We start from the raw sequence: 25,135 nt of genomic DNA on the forward strand, positions 1-25,135 counted from the left end.
TGGTTTAAAAGAAAGCAAAAAAAAAGCAGATCAAAATGTTAAATATTTATGTCTTTTCAAGAACACATCAAGTTGGCATTTAAACTCAAATTGCCAGCCTCCTCTACTTCTGTAATTTGAAATCAGACTGAAAATTTTCACCTGAGTTCGGGTGACCCCTGTCTGTGTATCCACCTGGCCTCCTCTCTGGTTCTCTTTTTAAGTCAGAAGTGGTAGTGGGTGTGAGGCACCAAGAGTACTTTGAATGTGGTAAATACAGGATGTGGGGAATTCGTCTGCAAAATGTCAGCCTTGAGTAGACATTTTGGAAACGTCTGCATTTACAAATGTAAGATGGACGGCCTTCCGAAATGCCTTGTAGTTCCATTTGAATTTTTTTTAATTAAAATAAGTTAAATTTTAAATTTAAATTTAAATTTTAAAATATTTATTTTTATTTGGCAGTGCCAAGTCTTAGCTGTGGCCTGTGGGACCTAGTTCCCTGACCAGGGTCTGAATCTTGGCCTGTTGCATTGGGACCCTGGAGTCTTCGCCACTGGAGCACCAGGGAAGCCCTTCAGTTTCAGCTGTTAAACCTGGTATGACACAGTCCAGGAGTTCAGTCCTGAGTGGTATGGTTGTGTGGGGTTTTCCATACTAGGAAGGCATTTTGATTTTAGAAATTGTTGAGCATGGATTTTGACTTTAGAAATGGTTTCTAGTGTTTCATGGCTTGAAACACGTTTGGGCTCTTGGGCGTCATCTTTCCTCATGTTTCCCCTTCAACCTGCTGTGACTGGTGGGCCTTCGAGCCCTGAGGGCCCATGAGCCTGCGTGCAGTCTGTTTGGGGGTGGTGAGCTCCCCTTTTCTAAAGAGATGGATCTCTGACTTGAGATGACCCCCTTTCTCTAGTTTTTGTGTAGCAGTCAGCGTGTAGATTTTGACATGGTTGAGTGAATGAATGCTCGTCTACTCTCTTTCTGTATCTGTGGTCCAGCGACTGTCATGAGTCCTTTTTCTCTTCCGTTTTTTTGGCCATGCCACTCAGTATGTGGGATCTTGGTTCCCCAGTCAGGGATCAAACTCGTGTTCCCTACGTTGGAAGCTTGGAGTCTTAACCACCAGACTGCCAGGGAAGTCCCAAGGGACTTTTATGAGTCTTTGTCTTGAGATTTGTCACAGTCTCGGTTGAATGCTTGGTTGGATGTTCAAAATGCCTTTTGCAGTCAACAGTTCTTTCAGCACCTGCTCTGTGTCTTAGTGACAGGCTTGTGGGATTCAGGCATGGATGGGTGTGGTGGGTATGGTAGATGCCCCAACAGAACTCAGGGGCTGGTGGCACCAGTGGTGGTAATGGGCTAAGTGTAATGGAATTGATGGCAAAATCCCACAGAGAAGCGTTATTAATAGGAACAAGAGAAAATATTCAAAACCTATATGATGTTTCAGAGTTTATGATCCATTTGAAGTGCATGGAAAAAACCATAGTGTTGGAATTGGATTCATGTGTTTATAAAACTAAAACCAGCCTTCTTTGACAAATTTAGCTTCTCAGAAATATTCTTAGAAAGAAGGACTTTCTTAGAGAGTGTGAAGCCTATTTTGTCTTCAGCTCATGAAGGTTATACTTTACATTTCTCTGCTCGTAAGATGCTATTAAAACCATACAAGCATCCACACAAAATCTCTGCACATGGATGTCTGTGGCAGCTTTATTCACAATTACCAAAACTTGGAAGCCACCAAGATGTCCTTCAGTAGGTGAATGGGTAAATAAACCATGGAATATCTAGACAATGGGATATTATTCAGGGCTAAAAACTATCTTTCAAGCCATGAAGGACGTGGAGGAAACTTAAATGCATGTTACCAAGTGAAAGAAGCTAATCTAAAAAAGTTCCATACTGGATGAGTCCAACTGTATAACATTGCTGAAAAAAGCAAAACTGTGGAGACAGTAAAAGGACTGTTAGTTGCTAGGAGCTTGGGGAAGGGAGGCATTGACGGATCGGTAAAGCATAGAATTTTAAGGGCAGTGAAACTGTTCGGTATGACCATTTTAATGGTAATTACATGACACTGTACATTTCACGTGGCTCAGTGGTAAAGAATCTGCCTGCCAAGCAGGAGACATGGGTTCCATCCCTGGTTTTGGAAGATCGCCCGGAGAAGGAAGTGGCAATCCACTCCAGTATCCTTGCCTGGGAAATCCCATGGAAAGAAGAGCCTGGTGGGCTACAGTCCAGAGGGTCACAAAAGAGTCAGATACGACTTAGCAACTAAATAACAACTGCATGGGTGACTTTGTTTTGTTTTAACTTGGCTGTGTCACATGCCATGAGAGGTCTTAGTTCCTGGACCAGGGATTGAACCTATGTCCCCTGCAGTGGATGTGCAGAATCCTAGCCACTGGGCAGCCAGGGAATTCCGTGCACGGATGACTTTGGAACAAAGATGTTGAGGGGGTGAGGGTGAGATCTTTTGTTAACAGGTGGGGAGTGATCCAATTCGAGGGCCCAGGCCCCTGGGGTCTGGCTGGAGAGAGCAAGCAGGGAGACCCCAGGGGGTGAGTTTGATCAGGGGAGGAGCTGGTAGGACTTACTGAGATGGGAGGCCTTTGAAAGAGAGTGTGTGGGAGACATGATCTGATTGAGGTTTTTTAATTTAAAAATATGTGTTGTTTGGCTGCACCAGATCTTTGTTGTGGCAAGCAGACTCTTGGTTGTGGCATGTGGGATCTAGTACGTGGATGAGGGATCAAACCCAGGCTTCCTGCACTGGACGTTGGGAGTCTTAACCACTGATCAGCAGTGGTTGTCCCTGGTGGAGGTTTTAAAAGGCTCCTTCTGCATGCAGTGCTGAGGGTGAGTCAGGCGCCTTCTTTTCACCCTTGTGGCCAATAATCCTGATGTCTGAACAGTGATTAGACTTTGTAACGGCTCACACAGTCCCTGATCCCACCGGTGCTGTTGGGTCTCTATTAATACATTTTTTTTCCTGCTTCTCTAGGTGCAGATATCTTTCTTTATAGTCAATGAGAAAAAGGATTTTCATCGTGCCAGGATAGTTAGCTGATGGATTCCATGATGAGTTCGAGAGTGCCCGAGAAATGTTCGAGGATCATTTAGGGTTCTCTGCAGTCTGATGTTTCATTTACCTCCAAAACAGAAAACTCCTCCCTACTTTAGCTCTTGTTTTGCTCTGAGAGCCCCTTTCTTGCCTGTAATCAGGTTCGACTCGCCTTTCCAGTTCACACACCCCTTTTTGGTTCGGTCTGATCATGTTTTGGGTCTTGAAAAGGTCAACCACTTGTCATGTGTATTACCTTCCTCTTCATGGCCCAAAACATATTGGAGAATCTCTTTCAAAAATCCCACCCTAAATTTTTTGTTATTGGACCCTTGTTAGTCCATTTCAAGTGGCATGTGGTGAACTTGTCCACAGTTAGTTTACTCGTGTACTTTGAACAGAATTGTAATAACTTTCACCTCTGGTCCCTTTAAAACCGCAGGTGCACATTAGTAAACCTCCCATCACTGGAAGGTAGGGAAGGGGCGGAGGGCGTGGTTTGAGTCACCCTTGCAGAGAACTTAGAGGGACAGCCTCTGGGCCCAACACAATCACGGGCATTTTGCATTTCATGAATGCCTTTCCTCTAGCATCTTAAATCCTTGGCAAGTATTACCTGGTGGGCAGTGTATTGTCACGCACTTCTCCAGGGAGGGGGCTGTGGGGAACTTGCCCTAGCTTTTCAGTACTGTCATTTCAGAGGACTTTTATCCTAGTTCATGTAGGACACATGGCTTATTAGGGATTGTCTGGAATCTCATCCTGTGGACTGAAGCATAGTAGAGGTGACTGATAAGGTTGTCTGCTTTTCTTTGCATCTTTTTGGTTTGGTATTCTAATAGATAGGGAGTTTCGTTATCAATGGCTTCCCTGATAGCTTTGGGAAAAGATGGTGGTAAAGGTGGTGCTTTCCCTGATAGCTCAGTTGGTAAAAAATCCGCCTGCAATGCAGGAGACCCCGGTTCCATTCCTGGGTTGGGAAGATCCCCTGGAGAAGGGATGGGCTACCCACTCCAGTATTCTTGGTCTTCCCTTGTGGCTTAGCTGGTAAAGAATCTGCCTGCAATGCGGAAGACCTGGGTTCGATCCCTGGCTTGGGAAGATCCCCTGGAGAAAGGAAAGGCTACCCATTCCGGTATTCTGGCCTGGAGAATTCCATGGAATGTATAGTCTATGGGGTTGCAAAGAGTCAGACATGACTGAGTGACTTTCTCTTCACTTCACTTCCTTTTTCAATGTCAGCTGCCTTCCAAGTGGGTAATGGGTAATTCTCATTTAGGAGCCTGGGGCATTCCCCCTCACCTTTACCTTCTTCCTCCGGAAAGTTTCCCAAGTGAGTTAGGTTAACAGAAGGGCAGTAGAGAGCCATGTCTTTCTCCTTTCAGTTCATTCCTGATAAATGAGGACATTGGTTTAAAAGATGGAACAGAACAACAACAACATCAAAACCAAATGGGAGACTGTTACAGTCATGTCATCCATGGGTGGGGAATTTAGCTGCTAAGCTGTGGGAGGGAAGCAAATATCTGGCTCTTGCCAAGATCAGGGTGTTCATAGGCACAGCCAGAGAAGGGGTCATTCCATGAGGGGACGCTGCATGGCAGGTGGAAAAGGCTAGCCTTGACAGCACACGAGAGTGCTGTGAGATGCACAGGCGGACGGCAGAGAGATGGGAGTTATTTATTTTTATCTTTATTTTTTTGATTAAAAAAAAAATCGAAGTGTAATTGCTTGACAATGTTGTATTAATTTCTGCTGTCATATATGTGTCTGTGTGCGTGTGTGTGTGTGTGTGTGTGTGTTCTTTTAAAAAAAATCATCTCTTCCATGATGGTTTTCACAGAATGCTGGAGACAGCTCTCCGTGCTGTACAGTAGGACCTTGTTGCTTATCCACTCTCTATATAAAAGCTCACGTCTGCAGACTTCAGCCTCCCTCCCCAGCCTCCTCCCCTTCGCAACCACCGGTCTGTTCTCTGCGTCTGTGGTTCTGTGTCTGTTTCGCAGGTCGATTCATTTGTGTCGTAGTTTAGATTCCATGTGTAAGTGATAATTGATTTGTCTTCCTGAATCATTTGACTCAGTATGATAATCTCCAGTGGCATCCACGTCGCTGCACATGGCAGTATTCTGTTCTTGCTATGGCTGAGTGGTATTCCATTGTGTGCTTGGATACATCTTTTTTAATCCATTCATCTGTCTATGGACTTTTAGATTGTTTCCATATCTTGGCTTTTATAAATAGTGCTGCTGTGAGCGCAGGGGTACATGTGTCTTTTTGGGTTAGAGTTTCGTCTGGATATATTGGTCCTTTTTATTTTAAAAAGAGTCTTTAGCTCTATTTTTAAAGATTCCCAAATGCCAACATGCTGCTGCTGCTGCTAAGTCGCTTCAGTTGTGTCTGACTGTGCGACCCCATGGACTGTAGTCCACCAGTCTCCTCCGTCCTTGGGATTCTGCAGGCAAGAATACTGGAGTGAGTTGCCATTTCCTTCTCTAAAATACCAATATAAAGTATATGTTATTGATTTTATAATGTAATGTTGCCTTATGTGGCTTCCTTGATGGCTCAGATGGTAAAGAATCTGCCTACAATACAGGAGACCTGGGTTCAATCCCTGGGTCAGGGACGATCCCCTGGAGAAGGGAATGGCTACCCACTCCAGTATTCTTGATCTATTTAGAATTGCGTGTGGAGATAAACAATATAATGGAAAAATATTGAGAAGTGTGGGTTCTTTGAATGTCCCCTCCATGGATACCTCCAACCCGCTGATTGCTGGTTTCTTTCCATTTTTATGGTCAAAAAGTTAGAAAGATCCATATTTTCATAGGTAAGAGATAAACGTTTATATAATTGTAGATGAAGGTCCTTTGGAGTAAATTCCAAAAGCTCGCCCTCTAAAAGAACATGTGTTTCCATGATTGTCTTTGAATCCTTTTGAACTATCAAAAATGCTTGTGTTCTTTCCTTTAATTGTTGTAGTGTTGGTGTAGTCTTTGTTTACTTTGGTGGAACAGTAATGGAAAGATCATCCATTCTTAATACGGGGTTTTGGGATTTCTGTGTGCTGTGGGAGAAGGCAATGGCACCCCACTCCAGTACTCTTGCCTGGAAAATCCCATGGACGGAGGAGCCTGGTAGGCTGCAGTCCATGGGGTCGCTAAGAGTCGGATACGACTGAGCGACTTCACTTTCACTTTTCACTTTCATGCACTGGAGAAAGAAATGGCAACCCACTCCAGTGTTCTTGCCTGGAGAATCCCAGGGACGGGGGAGCCTGGTGGGCTGCCGGCTATGGGGTCGCACAGAGTTGGACACGACTGAAGTGACTTAGTAGTAGCAGTAGCAGCAGTGGGAGCTCTAGTTGGTGGCGACATTACTGGAATATTTTTTAAATGCATACGTAACTTCAGCGGAGAAATGGCTTATAAATCCACTTGATTGTATAGAAGCCAAAATAAGTAAAAATCTTCGCCTTCAGTCTAAACGTTACACTTTCAAGTTGGATAGTTTAATCTCTTTGCTCATGGCCATGTCAAGGGCCTTGTAGGTGGAATCCTAGAATTCTGAGGTAGGTGTCTGAAAGAGAGAGAAAAGAAGGATACAATGGGAATAAAAATCATAGCTTTACCATTTACTAGCTTGTGACCTTGGATAAGTCACTTGAAATGTCTGTGCTTTGGATTGCTTCACTTAATTGGGGGTAAGTACTTTCCTTCTAGAACTGTTAAGAGGAGTAATAGGCTTCCCTCATAGCTCAGTTGGTAATGAATCTGCCTGCAGTGTAGGAAACTTGGGTTAGATTCCTGGGTATGGAAGATTCCCCTGGAGAAGGAAATGGCAGCCCACTCCAGTATTCTTGCCTGGACAATCACTTGGTCAAAGGAGCTTAGCAGGCTACAGTCCATGGGATCACAAGAGTTGGACGTGACTTAGCAACTAAACCACCATATTTCTCTAGTGTCTGAGTTATGGTTGTGCTCAGACGCTCAGTCATGTCCAACTCTTTGCACCCTATGGACTATGGAGTCCACTAGGCTCCTCTGTCCATGGGATTTCCCAGGCAGGAATACTGGAGTGGGTTGCTATTTTCTCCTCCAGGGAATCTTCCCAGCAATCAAACCCACATCTCCTATGTCTCCTGCATTGGCAGGTGGATTCTTTACCATTAGCACCCCCTGGGAAACCTCTGAGTTTTGGTTGTGCTTTAGTTGCTCAGTCGTGTCCGAGTCTTCTGTGGCCCCATGGACTGTAGCCCGCTACGCTTCTTTGTCCATGGAATTCTTCAGGCAAGAATACATCCCTCCTTCAGGGGATCTCCCTGACCCAGGGGTCAAACCCATGGTCTCCCACACTGCAGGTAGATTCTTTACCGTCTGAGTTATGGTTGTTGATGGTGGTTTAGTTTCTAAGTTGTGTCTGACTCTTGCAACCCCATGGACTATAGCCTGCCAGGCTCCTCTGTCCATGGGATTCTCTAGGCAAGAATACTGGAATGGGTTGCCATTTCCTTCTCCAGGGGAACTTCCCAATCTAGGGATCGAACCCAGGTCTCCTGCATTGCAGGCAGATTCTTTACCAGCTGAGCTACAAGGGAAGCCCAGAGTTATGATTGGTCTCTCCAAATTATCAACTTTATTGTTGTCATCATTTCTCTGCTTTTAGGCTGGAACTAAATGAGTAATGTTGGGGTTTTAAAAAGATTTCTGTTTTTCTCTCCTACTAAACCTGTGCTGGATTTCACCATTTCTAAGCCAGTTCCCTCCGTTTCCTGCCTGTGGAGCTTCATTAACTGCAGTAGGTGGATATCGTGAGGGGTGAAGTCTCTATAGGGCCCCTGTTTTCTGCCTCCTCTTGTGATGTTCTCTATGATTAGTCTCGTGTTTCTTTCTTTTCGATGTGAAGGTCAGAAGTGCACCTAGTGACCTAATGTGAACTTTACTGGGGAAAATCCCATGGATGGAGGAGCCTGGTGGGCTGCAGTCCATGGGGGTCACAAAGAGTCAGACACGACTTCACTTTCACTTTCACTTTTCACTTTCATGCATTGGAGAAAGAAATGGCAACCCACTCCAGTGTTCTTGCCTGGAGAATCCCAGGCAGGAAGCACAGGACCCCACAAGGCTCCTGTCTCTGGGGTCGCACAGAGTTGGACACGACTGAAGTGACTTAGCAGCAGCAGCAAGTTTCCTGAAGAGAAATTTGACTAACTGCTTCCTGGCCGAGGGGATCATTTGAGGGGACAGATGAGTCACTCTTTGCTCTTATTATCAGTGATGCTCACCACCCTCATGGAAATAGGAGTAGCGGCATATGTGTTATATGTAAGTAACCTAAAAATTCCATTTGGTTTGGGATGTGGTATTGAACACCGATAAGTTCAGCCAATGGTTTAATAGTAGAACCGAGTAGGGCATGGATATTGTAGGTCGAGATTCATCGGACATAGCTCCTGTTTCAGTGTGGCAGAGGAGACAGGAAAGTCATTGCATGTGGACAATGAGAAAGGCAGTGACAGCCCTAGGAATACATCTAGGAGAGGGCAGAGTGTCGAGGCAAAAGAGTGTGGGTTCAGGAACCATACTGTATGGGTGCGGAACCAACTTTATCACAGATGGTGGGAATGACTATGGGCAAATTATTGTGATCTTGGGGCTTCAGTTTCTTTCCCTGTAAGATGGAGGATCTTCCCTGGATCAGGAAGATCCCCTGAGGGAGGGATGTATTCTTGCCTGGAGAATTCCATGGACAAAGGAGCGTGGTGGGCTACAATCTGAGCAACTAAGCACAACCAAAACTCAGTACCCACCAACTCCAGTTATTGCAAGTACTGAATCAGTTGACATGTGTCAGGATTCAGAGGAGGGCCCAGCCCTAGTACAATTCCTGCAAATGTGAGCTAGGACCTTCTTCCATATCATGATGTATTAATTGCTCAGTCGTGTCTCACTCGTTGTGACCCCATGGACTGTAGCCTGCCAGGCTCCTCTGTCTCCAGGCAAGAATACTGGAGTGGTAGCCATTCCCTTCTCCAGGGGATCTTCCCGACCCATAGATTGAACCCAGGTCTCCTCCACCGTAGGCAAATTCTTTACTGACGGAGCCACCAGGGAAGTCCATATCGTGATAAGGTAGATGGAATACGCAGAGTGTGAGTGATGGCCTCTGGTGGCGGAGGGGAGGAAGGGGCAAGGAAGACTTGAGAGAAGTTGAACTCTGAGCCAGGCTTTTATTCTCTTTTCCTTGCACATTTATTACAGAAAAATAGTAATATATAGACAGTCAAAAAGAGAACAATCAAAACCTACCCCTTGACCTGCTTTCAGAGGTACCCATGATTAGCATGTAGCTTATTTCCTTTGAGACTTCTTTTTTCCTCTTCTGCTGAGTGGATTTTTTGAAGGATGTCAGGGAGGGTTAATGTTTTCCTACACTTAATTCCATCAATTTGGTTACATCAGTGTGTTATATAAGGAGCAATTTTTACTTGCTTTTAAGATTCTGTCATGAAATATTTAAAAGACACAGAACAGCACAGAGAATAACATGGAGAGGGCAGTGTCTGGATTGGGCTCGAGTCACGTGGAGAAGACTGCAGTCTTAGGAGGGGGGCGGGGTGCAGGCCTGCTGCACTTACGGAGTGTTCCCGAGGTCTGTCCCTGCATCGGGCCCTTCAGGCAGATAGTTTCCTGGGTGTTCGTCGCTAAGTCGTGTCCGACTCTTTTGGGACCCCGTGGACTGTAGCCCTCCAGGATCCTCTGTCCATGGGATTCTCCAGGCAAGTATACTGGAGTGGGTTGCCATTCCTTCTCCAGGGGATCTTCCTGACCCAGGGATGGAACCCGTGTCTCTTGCATCTCCTGCACTGGCAAATGGATTCTTCACCACTAGCGCCACCTCTTCCTGTATCCCTACAGTAACCATCTGAGGTTAATTCCCGCCACTGCCTCGCCTTTGATTGTTTAACTAAGGAGGCTCTGAGAGGCTGAAGGATTCGCACACCATAACACATGGATCAGGGTAGAGCTGTAAGTGTTACAAGCTTGATACCACCTAATCTGAATGCTGTTTCCTCTTCCCAAGTGCCTCAGGACCCCCTGGCTCCACCATCCTCATCTAAAACCACCCTTCTTTTATGTCTTGACTTTTTCTTTTTTTTCCAAATTATTTTGGACACATGAGATGAACAAAATTGAGCTGATTTTTTGTGTGTGTGGTAAAATATATATAACAAAATAGTTACTATTTTAAAGTGAACAATTCAGCCAAGTTGAGTATATTTATGATGTTATATAACCTTTAACTGAAAGTTGCTCAGTTGTGTCCGACTCTTTGGGACCCTATGAACTATACGGTCCATGGAATTCTCCAGGCCAGAATACTGGAGTGGGTAACTTTTCCCTTCTCCAAGCCAGGAATCAAACCCAGGTCTCCCACATTAAAGGTGGATTCTTTACCAGCTGAGCCACAAGGGAAGCCCAAGAATACTGGAGTGGTAGCCTATCCCTTCTCCAGAGGATCTTCCCAACCCAGGATTCAAACCGGGGTCTCCCACCTTGCAGGTGGATTCTTTACCAACTGAGCTATCAGGGAAAGCACCACCTTCACTATCATCTTTTCCCAAAGCTTTTGCATCATCCCAATCAGAACCTTTGTACCTATTAAGCAATAATACCCCACCCCCAACTTCTATTTTACATTCTGTCTCTATAAATTTGCTTATTCCAGATAGTCCTTCATGTAAGTGAAATATTTGTCCTTTTGTGACTGGTATATTTTACTTGGCATAATGTTTCCAAGGTTCATTCCTTTTGTAGCATGCATCAGAAATTCTTCTTCTTTTTTTTTTTTTACTGAATAATATTTCAGTATATATACATTCTACATACTACATTTTGTTTATCTATTAATCTGGAAGTGGACGTTTATATTTCCACCTTTTGACTGTTGTGAATAGTCTTGCTTTGAGCGTTGAATCATAATACAACTCAATGACAACAATGAAAAACCAGATGATAAAAAAAGACAAAGAGACATTTCCCCGAAGAAGACTTACATGTGACCAATAAGCTCGTGAAAAGATACTCAGCATCATTAGTCATTTGGGAAATGTATATCAAAACCACAGTGAGATCACTGCCCACCCACTAGAGTAGCTATAATTGGAGAGAGAAAAAAGAAAATAGGATGAGTATATGGAGAAATCGGAACCATGTGGAAAAATTGGAACCTTGTGCACTGCTCTTGAGAATACAAAATGGTGCACCTGCTGTGGAAAACTATTTGATGCTTCCTCAAATTGTTAAGCATAAAATTATCATATGATTCAGCAATTCCACTCCTAGGTATGTGTCCCAAGAATTTGAAAATAGGGACTCATACAAACACATACTCCTATACCAACTGAGCTTTCTTTGCATATTCGTTGTTACTATTGTGTATCAGTTGTTACTATTGTGTATCAATAAATGCTACGGACGATTTACTTATGTTGCCATCTGGAGATTTAGCATGTAAAAGAGCAGAAATTAGAACTCCAGAAAAAATCCCACCCACATAATGCAAGCCATGTTAGTTGAAACTGAAGCCCTAGAGACACAGAAAGTTTGGTTCAGCCACGGAGGCCATCTTGTAATGTCAGGATACAAACGAAACATTTTGAAGGAGAATCCATGCTGAGTCGGGAGAAGGCAATGGCACCCCACTCCAGTACTCTTGCCCGGAAAATCCCACGGATGGAGGAGCCTGGTAGTCTGCAGTCCATGGGGTCACTAAGAGTCGGACATGACTGAGTGACTTCACTTTCACTTTCCACTTTCATGCACTGGAGAAGGAAATGGCAACCCTCTCCAGTGTCCTTGCCTGGAGAATCCCATGGACGGAGAAGCCTGGTGGGCTGCAGTCCATGGGGTCGCACAGAGTCGGACATGACTGAAGCGACTTAGCAGCAGCAGCAGCCACGCTGAGTCAGATTTCTTCTGTCTAAAAACATTGTCAAGATAATGATAAAATAATGTCAAGAAGATTCATCTACAGAACATTTTTCTTCCAGCCACAGAGCCCCAAAGATTTATTTCCCAAGTATTAAATTTTTTTGAATGTTCCATTACGAAATTGATAGGTCTTGTTAATCACAGTTGAGAATAGAAAATCTGCTTAGAACATTTGAGTTCGTGGATATTTATTCCATATTCCCAGGGTTGAGTCTCTTGACCACCTATTAACCATTGATAATTCATCCTGAACTTAAAGCCTTAGTAGGTGCATCAGAATACTCACACTTGAATACTTGTTGTTCTGGAAATTCACTTTGAATTATAGAATGAAATACACTCTACAGAGACCTAAGACCTGTTACCAGCTCAAGTTCTGGTTTAACTCCACTGTACAGCCTTGTCATTCATTCTGTGACTGGGCATTAACCTAAAGAAACAGACCTTCTCTCTGAAATCCTCTCTTAAACTGGGTTAGTGGTTATAGGTTTTGGTTTCGCTGCTGGTAGGGAACTGCTTGAGAACAGGTATATGTGGTACAGTTGTCTGATCAAGTGGGCACAACTCGCCCACCTATGCAGACCCAGCCCTGGACACCAGTAGGCATCCTCTCTACTAAAATTACCCGCCACATGATCCAGAGCGGGTCGGATCTTGGGTTCTCCGTGCGCCTGGAAGATCCCAAGAGAGAGGGAAGAGACAGACTTGAGTTAGGCCTGCAGGGCTCATTCCTCCAAACCCAGTGAGTGACTCTGCCCCTGCTAGAGCAGTCCAAGTGGTCAGCAAAGCCAGGGGGTTTTCTGTGGCTTACTGTACACAGATCCTCTCCAGGGACGTGGCCCACATGCTCCATCAAGCTGAATGCTATTGTTGGTCCAAAACACATTTCTTTTATCACCTTTGATCTGATAAAAGTGAGCCACTCAGAGTCTTGATTTATTTTCAGCAAGATGGTGAATTCTGCCCCCTACCATACGGTGAATAGAAGGCCATGTTTGTGTTTATTTAATAGGCATTTAGATATTTACTGCCCATAAAATACTCCCCTTTGTGAAATGTGGACACCCCGTTTCATCTGAGAGCGGCTACACTTCACAGTTGTCTAAATCAGTGCAAACCTTTTCTAAAAGTATTTTGGCTTTTAAAGTAGGAATGAGCAATGATAAAGCCAGTGATTTTGAAAGTAACGAGCTTAGCATTCTGTCGGTTGTCTGTTGGACAGGAAATGTAGGTAAGTGCGTATGTTTGTGCATGCAAGCGAGCGTGCTCAGTCGTTTCTGACTCTTTGTGACCCTGCACCAGACTCCTCTGTCCATGTGCTTCTCCAGGCAATAATACTGGTGTGGGTTGCTATTTCTTACTCCAGGGGATCTTTCTGACCCAGGGATCGATGCTGGGTCTCCTGCAGTATGTAGCTGAAAGTTTTTAATTTTGTAGATTTTTAGAATCTTAGTGTCTTAGCTGGAGAAGGCAATGGCACCCCACTCCAGTAATCTTGCCTGGAAAATCCCATGGATGGAGGAGCCTGGTAGGCTGTAGTCCATGGGGTCACGAAGAGTCAGACATGACTGAGCGACTTCGCTTTCACTTTTCACTTTAATGCATTGGGGAAGGAGATGGCAACCCACTCCAGTGTTCTTGCCTAGAGAATCCCAGGGTCGGGGGAGCCTGGTGGGCTGCCGTCCATGGGGTCACACGGAGTCGGACACGACTGAAGCGACTTAGCAGCAGCAGCAGTGTCTCAGCACTAGGATACCACCAGGGGGGATCAGAGCCCCTCTAGTTTCACCCCCTCTCCTAAATTAAAACTCAGAATCTTAATATGGTTAATCTTCCTTGGTAGGCACTCAGTTTGTGGAATAAATGAATGAAGTACATATTCTGCTGTGTGGCTACTGTGTGTTGTGACGTCATTTCGTGGCCGTCTTGGTGGGGATGATCTGCTCTGCTGGTATGTACATTTTATTTCTTAATGGGAGAAACTGTATGTGATTTTGCTGCCAAGTTTAGTGACCTTCACAGAATAAATGTATTCATATACAAACTTCTGTGGATCCCAGTCATTTGAAAAGCTGGTAAAAAAGCCATTGTTATTCAGTCGCTCAGTCGTGTCTGACTTTTTGCGACCCCAGGGACTGCAGCACGCCAGGCTTCCCTGTCCTTCACCAGGCTCACCATGAGTTTGCTCAAACTCATGTCCATTGAGTCAGCGATACCATCCAACCATCTCATCCTCTGTCATCCCCTTCTCCTCCCGCCTGCAATCTTTCCTAGTGTCAGGGTCTTTTCCAGTGAGCCAGTTCTTTGCATCAGGTGGCCAAAGTATTGGAGCTTCAGCTTTAGCATCACACCTTCCAATGAATATTCAGGACTGATTTCCTTTAGGATTGACTGGTTGGATCTCCTTGCAGTTCAAGGGGCTCTCAAATCTTCTCCAGCACCACAGTTCAAAAGCATCAGTTCTTTGGCGCTCAGCTTTTTTTATGGTCCAACTCTTACGTCCATGCATAACTACTGGAAAAAGCCATAGAACTGCTTTTTACACAAATGCAGATGTGCTTATGCACGCAATTTTGTCTCTAATTCCAGAAGGTTCAAAGACCTTTGAAAGTTCTCCAGGGACCCTATGCTGAGCACCTTTGTATTGGGTCAATTCCCAGGGCCTATGTGAAATTGCTAAAGTGAGCAAGACTGTATGACCCTTGCCCTTTACAAGCATAAATGTTTAAAAAATATAGAAATAACTTCATGTGGAAACTTATAATTTCCATCTGGGCAGTGATTTTTAACTGAGGGTTGAGACCCTTTTGGGATTTATGAAATAATGTTAGTATTTTGGGGCCAGCATTATCAAACCAATGAGATGGAAAAGAAACCAGGCTATATGTCCGTATACTGAGTTGAAATGAGAAATATGGGTCCCCGTTTGAGAAAACTGATGTCTGCTCTGCTTGTTTTACTTTATATTTAGGGCAGTGGGAGCAATTTAAAGAAATGCATGCTTTCTTTTCGTGGTCTGTTTTGACTGTATTGGCCCTTTTTCTTATTAAAAAACGGTCCAAGAGTCCACTGGTTCCACTAACATTTTATGTCTTAACAGCCTATCCCAAGTCATCACTTACTCACAGTTGTGAAAATAAACTTAAATCTGGCTCTTGAAGGCTCTCATGATTTTTCTTTATATTTAATTTTCCTCCTTTCCAGATAAGTAAAAATCAGTGTGATCCCCACCAGGCCACCACGTCTCCACTTTTATTTTTTATTTTTTTTTACGTCTCCACTTTTAGACAACATTCCTTAAACTTGGTTTTCTCATCTGTGAAATGATCCTGATAATGATAATTTCCTTCTTCTAGGATTGTTGGGAAGATTATGAGTTTACATAGATAGGATGCATAGCTTAAATTGTTCAGTTCATTTCAGTTCAGTTGCTCAGTCGTGTCTGACTCTTTGTGATGCCATGAACCGCAGCACACCAGGCCTCCCTGTCCATCACCAACTCCCAGAGTTTACCCAACCTCATGTTCATCGAGTCGGTGATGCCATCCAACCATCTCATCCTCTGTCGTCCCCTTCTGCTCCTGCCCTCAATCTTTCCCAGCATCAGGGTCTTTTCAAATGGGGCAGCTGTTCTCATCAAGTTGGCCAAAGTATTGGAGTTTCAGCTTCAACATCAGTCCTTCCAATGAACTGGTCTACTTTAGGATGGACTGCTTGGATCTCCTTGCAGTCCAAGGGACTCTCAGGAGTCTTTTTGAATTGTTGGTATACCGTAAAGGAATTGTGTTTTATACTTCCCTTAGAATTTCTTAGAATCAGTCCGTTCTGGCTGCGTTTACTAAGCAGAAGAGTGCTCTGGGTGTGGTAATATTCTTGTTTCAGAAGCGTCTGTCTAATCTTTTTCTTTTTAATCTAGTCTATTTAACTCCATTTTTTGGTATTAATTATTTAGCCACCTCTCATCATAAATGACATTAAGAGAACAATCCCTCTTTCTTTATATTTTGAATCAACATTCTGTTCAGTTACAAATGTTGCATATGTTGATTTTTTTGGAACCCAGATGGAGTCTCCACGAAAACTCAGAATACTATTAAAACTCAATTGCCAGATTCTGTTATAAAGTAAATGTGGTTAAAAAAAAATTCACAAGAAGAGTTAAGTGATTTTCCTGGTATTTTTCCCCCTCAGAATTACTTTTGTAGGTACTGTGTTAATCTTAAAGAAGTTTATTGAATTTCCAGAATTATCAGCAATACTCAAAGCAAATAAATGTATTCAAATTCTTAGAAGAGATAATTCATGCATGAAAATCTTGCTTCTCTACCACCCTTAGAGTAGTGTGAGGAGATTTAAATTAAACCTTGTGATGTCTTTTAAAATAATATATAGGACGTACTCTATGCATATAAATACTCTTTTTGGCACCGGGTCGGTGAGTAGCTGCTATAATTTAAAGGTTGTACGTGATGTGGGTTTGTGAGGATTGCTGAGCTGTCTCTTACAGGGCAGCCCTATCGTCATTAAAATGCTTCCTGACTCTGCTTTCTCTTCCATACCCTGCCCTGTTCATTCCTTCCATTTACATAATGTTTTCACATTCTCTTTTCTTCCTTTCACTCTCTCTAGCAATAAAAACTTTCCTGTCAGAAGGAATGCTGTTACCAGTATCTGGCAGCATTCTATAGGAAAAGACATCTCTAGTATCAAATGGACCTACGTTGGCATTGCCACTCAGCTACTTTCAGGAATTTGGGCAACAACGTTGACCTCTCTGAGCTTTGGTTTATTGTTTGTAAAAGGGGCCTCTTATCTGTGGCTTCAGTGAGCACTTTATACTGATAAGCTTACTTCTCTGAAAGGTATGTGTTGCAGAGAAATAATTAAAAAACAGCAACTAATTATAGATTTTTGTTGTTGTTGTTATTATTCAGCTGGGTAGGAAATGTATTTTGTGAACAAGGAGGGTCTTCTTGGAAGCCCTGAAGTTTCATTGTATGCGTGCATGCTCAGTTGTGTTTGACCCTTTGCAGAGCTTGCCAGGCTCTTCTGTCCATGGGATATCCCAGGCAAGAATACTGAAGTGGGTTGCCAGTTCCTCCTCCAGGGGAATCTTCCTACCCAGAGATCGAATCCGTGTCTCTTGTGTCTCCTGCATTGGCAGGCACATTCTTTACCACTGTACCACCTGGAAATTTCTCAGTTTCCCTACTGTTTGCAGGGTCTCTGACATTACATGCTGAGTGGTAGATGCTAGTGATGATAACTTTTATTGATCATTTTTTATGTTCTAAGCCTAATACGTGCTTTTGTGTTTACTACATTGGATCATCATCACTCACTTGGGGATGGGATGAGTAATTTAGCCTCATTCACAGATGGAAACTTGAAATTCCATGATGTTATGAGAATCAGTCTGTAGTCTTCCTGGCCCCTGAACCTAAGTTCTCAATCACTGTTCAGTCCTCTCTTTCTGCATGAAGAGATGGACAGAGATCTTTAGACTGCTGGGTCAAGAGTAGGGTGTCTCTCCTACCTTCCCAGTCAAAGACTGTCCTTCAAATACTGATACATCCCAATACAGTGGAAATGGACCTGTTCTGAAACAGGTGCATAGACCCAGGTGTGTGAGGATGAGTCTTTTAAGTTGGGTCAGAGGTCATGGTTAACCACCTCTGGTGGCTGTTTGGGCCAAAATTGCTATCTCAAGTCCCCAGGGAATCCTGGTGGGCATTTTTGGAATGATTTCATTTCCATGTTTAAAGCTTCCATCTTTCACTGGGTGGTGTCGTTAGACAATCAGAGAAAAGAATTTCTTACTAATATTGTTGTTTCTCTTGGTGGGGCCCTTCCCCATTTTAAAAAACTGGCAACTCAATTCAGGACCTCCTGTGTCGTGCTGGAGGATATTAATTCCCAAGAATGAGCAATTTTTGATGCTATTCCTCTTACTGTGTCAACAAAGCAGTGTCTGAAAACATTTCCCAACAGTGCAAACATCCAGGTTTTCCTTCTTGGTTCCAGCCTCAGCGTATGGCGGTTCATTATTTACATATGCTGAGAGGCCTGCCAAGCCGATGCAGGTGTTGCTGACTTGTGAAGACACGTTGACTCTTGCTCTAAAGAAAGGTTGGAATGCTGCCCTTTGTCAGAGGGATTGAGCTGTGCCAGTCACCGAGCTACATGTCAGTGTATAAAAATGCAGATTTCACTTTGCTGTGGAAGAAAAACAGTTTGACATACTGCCTTTAGCAGGTTTTTCTTTCAGTGAATATCATTCTCCTTCCATCTCACACCCCACGTTGTTGGGTAGCCCTTGCTTTGAGCTTGTTGGCTGTGCTCACGATATCACTTTCTTTGGCTTTGTCATTTTGGTGTCAACTAAATTGTCTATAAAGAAAGCTGAGCGCCGAAGAACTGATGCTTTTGAACTGTGGTGTTGGAGAAGACTCTTGAGAGTCTCCTGGGCTGCAAGGAGATCCAACCAGTCCATCCTAAAGGAGATCAGTCCTGGGTGTTCATTGGAAGGACTGATGTTGAAGCTGAAGCTCCAATACCTTGGCCACCTGATGCGAAGAGCTCACTCATTGGAGAAGACCCTGATGCTGGGAAAGATTGAGGGCAGGAGGAGAAGGGGACGACAGAGGATGAGATCTTTGGATGGCATCACCAACTCAATGGACATGGGTTTGGTGATGGACAGGGAGGCCTGGCGTGCTGTGGGTCCATGAGGTCGCAAAAAGTCGGACACAACTGAGCGGCTGAACTGAACTGAAATTGTAAGGAGAGAATGCAGTCGCTTGGAGTTGCCATGTGGGAGTGGTTAACTTCTAGTTCTGAATGGTAGCTGATGAGTCTGGGTCTTCAGGAATCCAGTAAGTCTCGATTGTAAGCCTGTGAAATTAATTTAACCTCCATGATAGTAAATTTCCAAGATTTTTGGGTTTGGAGCTGGTGGCTTTGTGACCATCCAGAAGGTTCTCCCCAAAGTTCTTTAACCCAATGCAGTTTTTCATCGAGATAGGCTGACCCCTTTCATGTACAACCCCAAATTTAAGCAGCTGCGTATACTGGGAGGTTTATGATTGCTATGATTGCTTGTTAGTCTCCTATAGGTTCTCTTTCTCTACAAGATCATTCAAGGACCCAGGGCTGCTCAACCTGCTTGTCTTCAGGCTTCTCTGCACTTGGTGTGTAGAGAAGAAAAGGGGGAGGACAGGAGGGTCTCCATGAAAGTGTCAGGGCTAGATTCTGGAAGTGGCCAGCATTGTAGGAATTTGTATTCTATTGGCTGTGTAACACAGGCATCGGGCCCCCATATAGGTGTGACTGGGCTGAAAAGCTACATTTCCTAACTTCCCACATGAGAAAGGAACCCATGTAACGTCTCTGCCACAGTTGCATATTATAAGCTTAATCTTAAGGGTTCTGAAGGTGAGTGTGTCTATTAGGAGGACCTTGACAGGGGATTGACTTGGTAGCTAGGTATTTGTTCTGAATTCTAGGTTCATTTTTACCTTCGGGTTCACGAGTTTCCCACAAATGGCAAAGAAGGGAATTTTTATTTAAAAGAAGTGCTGCACTGGGTAATTTTCCTTTTTGACCTGATGAGGTATTTATAGCCTACCTAAAGATCCGGAATTAATGTCTGGTCATGCATGATGCGTGTCTCCCTGGTGGCTCAGTGGTAAGAAAAAATTCCTCCTGCAGTGCAGGAGATGTGGGTTCGATCCCTGGGTTAGGAAGATCCCCTGGAGAAGGGCGTGGCAACCCACTCCAGTATTCTTTCCTGGGAAATCCCATGGACAGAGGAGCCTGGAGGGCTACAGTCCATGGGGTCCCAAAGAGTTGGACAGGACTGAGCAACTAAACAGCAAAACATGCATGATGCAGTCTAGTAATAATCAGACTTGGGTTTTTTAGATGGTTCCTCCGTGGATCTGTGCTGACGTCAAGATTCCCTGACGTCCATGTTCGTACCTCACTTTGCCCTGAGTTTTCAGGGTTAGAAGGCCACATTGTCGCATTTCCTCCTTTGAGAAGCAGGTCTCTTGAATTTCAGGAGGACTCTGGTCAGACTTTCCTGTTCAGGGGTGTAGAATTCCAGTCATGCAGTTTTTCCTTCTTCTAGGAGATCTTTCCCCTTATAAATCCCAAAGCTTTCATCTTTAATAATAATTTTGGAAGCATTTAAAACATTTCATATTTTTCCCAGAATCTTCAACACAGTATGTTGAACATGGTTGAATCTTTTTAGTCAAAATTTTTTTTTCTCCTAAGCTGGATTTGGTCAGTTAGAAGTTAATTGAGGTTGGAAGGCCCAGAAAGGTGAGGTCGTGGAGCTTAACCTCTCCATTTTTCTCATAGTTGGTTCGTTTCTTCCCAGCACATCTGGTGTGGTTTTCTGTCCCTCGTTCCTCCTCCCCACAAACTCTCTGCCTTTAGTTTACTGTTGGCTGTCAAGCCGGATAACTGAGCATGTTAAATTGAGAATCAATAGATTCTTAATGAGGACTACAACAGAGAGACTCCCACTAATGATAGAGTCAAGTTCAAACTCCTCATCTCGCCATCTATAGCCTTTGGCAGCCGGCTTATCTAGTCCTAGCTGGTTGCACAAATTGCAGCAACCCCACCCTCATCACCCAGCACACTGCACCCTCTTTTTGAGCCACACCGAGTCATAATCTTCGTAAATCATATAATTGTAAAAAATATCAGTGAAAGTTAATTGAGTACTTATGTGCCAGGGTCTTTTGTAGAATAAAGTGTTAAACCCTCCAAGAAACCAAAGCATTTAGAGTATGCTAAATATAGATAAAAATATTAAATATTTAAAATAGTTATTATTACTATATACTATTACATATCACATGGGCTTTCTAAGTGGCACAGTGGTAAAGAATCCGCCTGCCAATTCAGGAGGTGCAAGAGATGTGGCTTAGATTCCTGGATCAGGAAGATCCCCTGGAGTAGGAAATGGCAACCTGCTCCAGTATTCTTGGGAAATTCAGTATTCTGGAAAATTCCATGGGCAGAGGAGCCTGGGGGGTCAGAAAGAATTGGATGTGACTGAGCACACACACTCTGATGCTGGGAGGGATTGGGGGATTGGAGGAGGAGAAGGGGACGACAGAGGATGAGATGGCTGGATGGCATCACTGACTCGATGGACATGAGTTTGGGTAAACTCCAGGAGTTGGTGATGGACAGGGAGGCCTGGTGTGCTGCGATTCATGGGGTTGCAAAGAGTCAGACACGACTGAGCGACTGAACTGAACTGAGCACACACATGTGACATATCACATATTAATATTTTAATAATCATGCTGTGCTTATTCACTGAGTTGTGTCTGACTCTTTGCGACCCCATGGACTGTCGCTGGCTAGGTTCCTCTGTCCATGGGGATTCTCAAGGGAAGAATACTGGAGTAGGTGGCCATTCTCTCCTCTAGGGGATCTTCCCAGCCCCAGGGATCAAACCCAGGTCTCCCACACTGCAGGAGGATTCTTTACCATCTGAACCATAAGGGAAACCCGTGAATACTGGAGTGAGTAGCCTATCCCTTCTCCAGGGGATGTTCCCAACCCAGGAATCGAACTGGGATCTCCTGCATTGCAGGTGGATTCTTTACCATCTGAGCCACCGGGGAAGCACAAGTGTATTTAAGTGTAATTAAGTTAATTATTATTATTAGCTATAACTTTATGGGCATATGGTTACATGAAAGCATTTAACTGTCTCAAGGACAGGCTGGGTAATTGTTCTCCTCTCCCTTTAACAAATGGGGAAGGGAAACGCAAAGGTTATGTGAGCTGGCCAAAGTCACACAGCTTGGGGGTGCCACAGCTACCCACTGTGTAGTGTTGACAAGCGGCCAGACTGTCATGGGTGTAAATCCCCTCTCCAGCCACTCATTCTACTTGGGGTAGTCCCTCATTTCTCTGCTCAAAATGCAGTGGAGACTCAACATCATCCTGTGACATGCCCCTTGTGTCATACTGTCCCTTTCCTGAACAGAGTGAAATCTGTGCTCAGAAATGAGGTCATTACACCTTCCATCTGTCCAACACCCTCCTTCCCGCACCCCTCTATTGGAGCTCCTTGAGGCTGGGGCCAGGGCTGGGGAGGCCTGTGTTCAATGCTGGTGGAATCCATCAGCGTTAGAGATGATCGTGCCATCTCCCCATTTCCCACATGGCAAAGCCGAGGCCCGGTGTGGTTGCATCACGGAGCTGTCTGAGCGAGGATCTGGGACAAGTACCATTGTTTTCCCGAGTCTCTGGCGATGTGGACTTTGAAAGCAGAACATGTGTGCAGTTATTTCAGTCTGGTTGCTTAGTTCATGGCAGGGTTCTGGCTGGCGGGATGCGTTTCTAAGTGTACCGTGTTCTTAACCGTGTACTCGGAGTGGTGACAGCAGTTGTAGGAGAGGCTTGGCATGAAAAGACCAAGCTGGGCCCGAGTTTACCCAGCCCGCTGACTGAGGATTCACGTATGCTGGTGAGTCCAGAAGGGCACTCGTAACACGTGTAGCTCACAGGATTTTGTTTGATTCCCACCCCCGCCCCCCAAGCTGAAACTAGCAAATTTTATCTAGAATACATTCATGAATTCTCATATTGGATATAGGGAGTCACTTGCTAAAGCCTGTCTCCTTGTACACGTTATCCATAACGGTTCTGCACCTGTGTATGTAACTTAGAATAAAGAAACGATCAGGCCACAAATTTAGTTTTTAATTTGAAATTGTCAGAAACTTCTGGAGAAGTTGGCCCTATATTATAAAGAAGGTTGTTTTCTCTAAGTCATTTGGAAGTAAATTACTATTACCCTCAGGCATGAGAGTTTTTTTTTTTTTCCCATAAACAAAGACAGTCTTCTACAAAACCGCTCTACAGGGCTGAAAATCATGATGCCTTACCACCAGCTCCTTCTCACACCCTCTCCCACTCTCTTGTCACTTGTCCCAGCTCCATTTCAAATAACAGATGTTTCCAGCGAGCCGCACGTGTTGCTCTGAGTTGTCACGTGTCTTCAGATTTCTTCGTTCAGAAACAGCTGCCCATCAAGAGTCACGACCCTGACTCTTTTGAAGAACCCAGGCCATTGTTTTGTTGAGTGTCCCTCAGTGTGGCTGTACTTGGTGCGTTCTTGAGATCGGATCCACATTCCGAGTCATCAGCAGACGCCCTCAATGGTGATGGAGTGAGCCTCCCTCTGTCTTCGCTGAGAACTCTTGATGCGAACCCGTCCCATTTCTGATGATGCTCACTCATTTGGTCCCTTGGTTTAGATGGCTTCTGCCAGCCTTCCCTGCTGGGAAGTGATTCTTTTCCCTTTTTCCCTTTTGTAATTAGTAAGCATTTTATAGAGAGGTACTTTGATGTAGATTCCCCATTTCTCATCAATCTTTGAGTTTATTTATATCTATAAGGACTCGGTTTCCTATTTTAGTCAGCGGTTATAATCTGTTAGGCTTTCCTGGTAGCTCAGATTGTAAAGAATCTGCCTACAAGGTGGGAAACCCAGGTTCGATTCCTGGGTTGGGAAAATCCCCTGGAGGAGGGAAAGGCTACCCACTCCAGTACTCTGGCCTGGAGAATCCCATGGACTGAGGGGTCTGGCGGGCTATGGTCCATGGGGTCACAGAGTTGGACACGACTGAGTGACTAACGCTTATACTGATAATCTGTTAGTGGTGGTCTTTATGTTGATATTCAGGTCTTCCCTGGTTGGATCTGTCGGGGTCCCTCCAAGAGGGGCTCCTCTGTGCTCTTCTGTCCCCTTTTTCACTCTGGCTGGACTCTGAGACATCCCAGGTGCTTCTTTCTGTTGTTGTCCCCCGACCTGACCTGCATGGTCTCTAAAACCCCTGTGCCAGGCCACTCCCATGAGTCGATATCTTTTCTTTTTTTAATTCATATTTTTTTTAAAAAAGTATATTTCCAAAGAGGGTGTGGAGAAAAGGGAACCCTCCTACACTGTTTGTGGGTATGTAAATTGGTGCAGCCACTATGGAAAACAGAATGGAAGTTCCTCAAAAAAACTAAAAATAGAGTTACCATATGATCCAGCAATCCCACTCCTGGGCATTTACCCAAACAAAACTATAATTCAAAAAGCTGCATGCACCCCTGTGTTCATTTACACTATTTACAATAGCCAAGACATGGAAACAAACCCAATGTTCATCGACAGAGACATGGATGAAGAAGATGTGGTACATATGTACAGTGGAATACTCTTCAGTCATTAAAAAGAATGAAATAATGTCATCTGCAGCAACGGATGGACCTAGAGATTATCGTACTAAGTGAAGTAAGAGAAAAGACAAATATCCGATGATATCACGTATCTTTCAGGTTAACTTGGGGCCAATATACTATAGACATTTAGATGAACGTTTCAGCGGAGATTGATTTTGTATCTAAACTGCAAAAAATCCCAGTGGAGCCTGTTTAGTATTTTAGCTGGCGTGAAAGGGGAGCTTCCGTGCCTCCAGGCACATTCTTACACAAATTATCAAAAGATGCAGGAGCAGTTCAGTCAAGTTAAAAACCCAAGTTTGAAACTGTCATCACTTTTTTTCTACACTGCTGAATGTTGATAGGGTTTCCAAGGTGATACAAGGACAGCTTCTCAGGGAGGCCTGTGGCAGCTCACAGAGGAACCTGTCACCCATGGTACTGGAGGGGCTTCCCACGTGGCTCAGTGGGTCAAGAATCTGCAACGCAGGAGATGCTGGTTCGATCCTGGGGTCAGGAAGATCTCCTGGAAGAGGGCATGGCAACCTACTCCAGTATCCTTGCCTGGAGAATCCCATGGACACAGAGGAGCCTGGTGGGCTACAGCCCATGGGATTGAAAAGAGTGGAACATGACTGAATGGACTGAGCACACATGCATGCAAGGTTCTGGAAAGAAGGGGAAAGAATGAGGACCTCTTTTGTTTCTAACTGTCTGTTCTCATCTCTCCTTCCTGCGCTCTCCTCCATTTTGCTGTCCTCAACCACGCTGCCCAATCCTGTGCTCAGCTAGAGATCCACTCACTTACGTGTTACCACTTCTCTATATGACTTCCTTGAAT

At 44.3% G+C, this 25,135-nt stretch overlaps 1 protein-coding gene across 11 annotated transcripts in view; it reads left to right on the forward strand.

The window, feature by feature from the left end:
* Positions 1 to 25,135, forward strand: part of TIAM1 (TIAM Rac1 associated GEF 1) — a 464,731-nt gene that overhangs the window by 239,471 nt on the left and 200,125 nt on the right. For 5 of the 11 annotated variants that reach the window (XM_024993771.2, XM_059887391.1, XM_024993768.2 and 2 more), the window contains one exon: positions 13,889 to 13,996. The exons of 5 other annotated variants lie outside the window; for them this stretch is intronic. The gene's annotated coding sequence lies outside the window, so the exon portion shown is untranslated. Of the gene's footprint in view, positions 1 to 406; positions 579 to 13,888; positions 13,997 to 25,135 lie in introns of those variants that run through there. One more of the 11 variants, XM_059887399.1, reaches the window with a different exon arrangement.

This window comes from Bos taurus, chromosome 1, assembly GCF_002263795.3.
Source record: "Bos taurus isolate L1 Dominette 01449 registration number 42190680 breed Hereford chromosome 1, ARS-UCD2.0, whole genome shotgun sequence".
Classification (NCBI taxonomy): domain Eukaryota; kingdom Metazoa; phylum Chordata; class Mammalia; order Artiodactyla; family Bovidae; genus Bos; species Bos taurus.